This window comes from Olea europaea, chromosome 10 (assembly GCF_002742605.1).
Source record: "Olea europaea var. sylvestris chromosome 10, O_europaea_v1, whole genome shotgun sequence".
Classification (NCBI taxonomy): domain Eukaryota; kingdom Viridiplantae; phylum Streptophyta; class Magnoliopsida; order Lamiales; family Oleaceae; genus Olea; species Olea europaea.
The window spans coordinates 38,102,779-38,108,174 of NC_036246.1; positions in this window are offsets into that span (position 1 = coordinate 38,102,779).

Here is a 5,396-nt window from a genome sequence, read left to right on the forward strand (position 1 = left end):
CTACTATACTCACTAAGTGTTGAAAACTTCGCCGGGACTGTAAGAGGCGCCAGGGGGTCCCCCTCCATTGTGTCCCATCGCCCCGCTGCCCAGCACCATGAGCTCTTCCATTCCTTGATGGAGCTCGACAGATCGATCACGAATGGAGTGTGGGAACCCCATGACGTCACGTAGTACCAACCCCGGGTCTTATCCCCCCGACAGTGACCTTGGGTATATAGAGGGTCTGGAAAACGGAAAGGGGCATCTCCACTCTTAACGACGCCTCTTTGCACAACATCCAGGAGCCCACCATCTGGCTCCAGGAGTTCGGATTAAGCTGTGTCGGGGCTAGCCCGTAAGACCTAAGCACCAACCTAAAGAATGGGTGGATAGGCAGCCTAAGTCCGGCCCTAAGGATTGCCTCACTAATGGCCACACAGCCCGGCCTTGGGTAACAAGCTCTCTCTTCCGGCCCGGGGAGAATCAAATCTACACCGTCTGGGATCCTATATTCTGTCCTAAGTCTACCCAGGTCGGCCTCCCTCAATTTTGATGGGTAGTCCGACGCCCCCCAATGCATAGAAGTATCCGAGGGGCTATCTGGTCGCTTCCATATGTTCTCCCCCCCATTATTGCCCCAACTATTTCTGAGGAGGTCGCCACAATGGGCTCGTCCACCCTCACTATTTCTAAGCCCCTCCCCAAACCAGAACTCCCTTCCGAGGCCATTCGATAAGAAATTTTTTACAGTCCAAATGGGTACTGAAACTTACGGGTTTGAAAGTTTTTCCTAGCCGGAAATGGTGCAGGATCGCCGGAAGTATCGTTCTCTCTCGTCGGAGTTGCTTGCAAAACGCCGGAAATCGCCGAAAATTAGGGAGCAAATTTTGGTTTTCGTCTAGCAAAGATAGAAACTCGGATAAACCCCCAAAGTTCGCCTTTTATAGGAAAGATAAGTCCAATCTCCACCGTTGAATTCAAATACGATCAATCTAAACCGTTCGTCGCATCCTCAATCCTGACCGTTGAAATGAAACGCCAGATTTGATCTACGCCCAAGATGTCGCTGTGGCTTTCACGCTAAATTGAAACGCGCCGCCTCGATTACAAACAGCCGTCAATAATAATTACTAGCCACAGCAGCCTTTTAGGAGAATGGGCATGGTACCCAACTGTCACCTTGGAAACACACAACAGTTGTCAAATCATTGGACTTTTGGGTCGCCTCGGATGATCTCCTCCCCCAACCTTACAAAGCTTGGACGCACCCGAAGCGAACGCCCCATTGGCTCATCGCCTCAGTCGCTGCGTTTCCTCCCATGCTTTACAAAGTTTCAGCCATCTCCCCACGCGTCGACCTTTTCCTGCCAACACGTCGGTGCGAGACGAGTCCCTAAAATTTTATGAAGCTTGGACGCACCTGACGCGAACGCCCCATTGGCTCATCGCCTCGGCGCTGCGTTTCCTCCCATATTTTACAAAGTTTTAGCCATCTCCCCACGCGTCGACCTTTTCCTGCCAACGCGTCGGTGCGAGACGAGTCCCTAAAATTTAATAGGCACTTCTTTGAACTAATGACAATACAAACAACATTTTTCATTGTTAAATATAACTCTCTCAAAAATTTAATTCATGAAATACCTAAATCACAGTTAATACCATCATAAAACAACAATGATAAGGTCTAAAATTCAATGATATAAAATTACAAAACGAACATGATAAATTTACAGCTAAACTTTCTTGATATAATTGGTTTTGTTACGCCTCATTCAACAAGCCTCGATACCGAACTGTCATCTCACCACCGAAGCCAAGATCAAATAGACCACTCCGACCTTCCCGAAGCTTCTCCGAAGTGATACATCGATTCCTACTACTGATCTTCCGAAGTATCCCACGTCCGAGGTCGGGTTCAGGTGGACCCCGGTTAGAAGATCCACCGTCAATTTAAGATTTGTTCTGCATATAAGGTTTAAATTGATTTGACGTCCCCATGAGGCTATTTGATGTGACTTATCAACTTTATGTCAATTCAACTCGGGGGAAACAGACTGTCCGCCCACTCTACAAGCGCGGCTGATTGACGCCTATGAGCAGACGCTTCATACCGTCAGATGTATACACGTGTTCCACATCCTACGGTTCATACCACCTATAAATGCCCAAAGTTTGGCAAGAGGCAAAGGTAATGAAACTCTCAATACATAGCATTCCATAACAAGTTTATATATTCTCCTCCCCCTTTATTGATTGATTTGGGTAGCCCCAGGGCACTGTTCCGACCATCCAAACCTTACTTGACCGTCGGAGTGTATACGACCGCCACCCCTGTCGGTTCCGGCTGTGTGCACCTGACTATTTGTTCATTTCGCAGGGAGGAATACGTGGAGTAGCTACAAGTTGGCCACGTGGAGGAGCCATTTTTGGAGGTCAACAGGTTTTTTACGGTAAAAACACGGTGTAGGAGGACAAAAGCACTGGATGAAGCTTTAGGGCAAAAGAAAGTGCTTGAGATGAATCTCTCCCGCTATTGGCAAGCGACAGCAGAGAAGAAAGGAGGAAATGGTGGGCAATGGCTGCCCCACCCAGTGTGTGTTAATACCTTCATTTAGGAAAGAAGAGAAGAGAAAATAGAGAGAAAAAAGAAGAGAAAAAAAAAGAAAAAATCAGCTACGGACTGCTCGACGTCGCCTACGGACTGCCTGGACCTCACCAACTTCGACCAAGACCAGAGCCACCTCGATTCGTCGGAGACCGTCATTTTCTGGAAGGTTAGACATGTTTTCTATAAATAACTACTTTAAATTTGTGAAAGTTTGAATGTTTAGGATATGAATATGGGTTAAATTTATGTTTTTATGGTTAAAATGTAAGAAAATATCGAATTTGAGGTTAAAATGTTGAAAAAAAGGGACGGAGCACGCCGAAAATGGAGTTTCTGGCGAGCTCCGTCGGTCTGGTCCGTCACGGACCAAACCGGATGGTAACGGACCACCGGACCACACCGGACCCGGATTTGGGTCAAAAATAATTTATTTTTTTATTTTTTTCAGAATTATTATTTTATTTTTGTGTTAAGAAATAAAATGAAATATAAAATAAATAATATATTAAGAGAATTAACGAAATATTTAAAGATAAATTGAATGAGTTTTAATTTTTTTCTTTTTTACTTAAATATACGTTTCAAATAAATAATCGAAATAGAGTAATTAAATATGAAATAAATAATATACATAATTAACGAAATATTTAAAGAATAAATTAAAAAAAACAATATTTTTTTTACTTAACGAATTAAGATAATGAATTAAAGAAATAGTAAAAGGAAAAATCGAATAAATACTATTCAAATAAATAATCGAAATAGAGTAATTAAATATGAAATAAATAAAACACATGATTAACGAAATATTAAAAAGAATAAATTAAATTGAATAATATTTTTTTTACCTAACCAATTAAGATAATTAATTAAAGAAATAGTGAAACGAAAAATCGAATAAATATTATTATTTTTATTCAAATAAATAATCGAAATAAATAATATACATAATTAATGAAATATTTAAAGAGTAAATTAAAAAAAACAATATTTTGAACAGAGTTTCAAGTAAAGCTGTTGCAAAGACACCTTTTGAATTATGGACGGGACGTAAGCCAAGTATAGCTCACTTTAAAGTTTGGGATGTCCAGTTGGGGTTAGAATTTATAATCCATTTGAAAAGAAATTAGACCCTAAATCAACTCCTGGCTACTTTATTGGATATCCGGATAGATCAAAGGGATATAAGTTTTACTGTCCAAATCGCGGCACTAGAATTGTGGAGTCCATTATTGCTAAATTTCTGGAAAACGATTTTGGAGATAGTGGGAGTTCCATGTTGAGAGAAATTCTTGTTGAACATAATCAAGTTGTAGTTCTAGTTCCTGTCATACAGGAAATAGTTGGTTCTCAATCAATTGAAGTTGTTAATGAAGAATTGAGGAACCAGGAGGAATCTCCAATTCCTCAAATAACGATTGAATCGGTTCTTGAGCCACAAGTTAGGAGATCACAAAGGGAAAGAAGATTTGCATTGCCCAGTGATTATATTGCATATTTATTGGAGAGCGATTTTAATATTGGGCATATTGTTGATCTTGTAACTTATAACCAAGCATTGAAAAGTCGTGATGCAGATAATTGGATAGCTGCCATGGAAGATGAAATGAATTCCATGGAAAGGAATAAAGTTTGGGATCTTGTTGAACTTCCTCCAGATGCTAAGGCTGTAGATAACAATTGGATTTTCAAAAGTAGATTAGATTCAAAAGGAAATGTTGAACAAAAGAAAGCAAGATTAGTTGCAAAATGTTTCACTCAACGAGAGGGCATTGATTATGTTGAAACCTTCTCCCCTATTTTATCGAAAAATTCTTTTCGAATTATCATGGCTCTTGTGGCACACTACAATTTGGAGCTTCATCAAATGGATGTTAAGACAGCATTTTTGAATGGAGATATTTCTGAAATGGTTTATATGAAACAACCTGAAGGCTTTGTTGTAAAAGGAAAAGAAAACTTGGTGTGTAAGTTAAACAAATCCTTATATGGTCTCAAGCAAGCATCTCGACAGTGCTATTTGAAGTTTGATGAGGTTGTGATATCTCTTGATTTTGTTGAAAATACTATTGATCAATGCATTTATCTTAAAACTAGTCGAAGAAATTTTATTTTCCTTGTACTGTATGTTGATGACATTCTGCTTGCTAGCAGTAACTTAGGGTTGCTTCACGAGATAAAGAAAATGTTGTTTGCTAATTTTGAGATGAAAGATCTTGGAGAAGCTTCCTATGTACTTGGCTTTGAAATACATCGTGATAGAAATCGTGACTTATTGGGACTTTCTCAGAAAGCTTATATACAACGTGCTCTAGAAAGGTTTAATATGCAGAATTGTGCACCTGGTGATGTACCTATCATAAAAGGAGATAAGTTTAATAAAACTCAATGTCCAAGGAATGAGCTGGAAAGGGAGTCTATGAAGATGATCCCATATGCTAATGCCGTGGGGAGCTTGATGTATGCTCAAGTTTGCACTAGATCGGATATAGCCTACGCAGTAAGTGTCCTTAGCAGATTTCAGTCTAATCCAGGACAAGAGTATTGGAAAGCAGCTAAAAAAGTTATGAGATATTTGAAGAAAACTGAAGGTTATATGCTTACATTCCAGCGTACAAATCATCTTGAGGTGATAGGATATTCAGATTCTGATTTTGTTGGATGTCAAGATGATTTGAAATCAACCTCAGGTTACATTTTTACATTAGCTGGTGGTGCCATTTCTTAGAAAAGTGCTAAACAGACTCTAGTGGCATCTTCAACTATGCAAACTGAATTTGTGGCATGTTATGGGGCTACAGTCCAA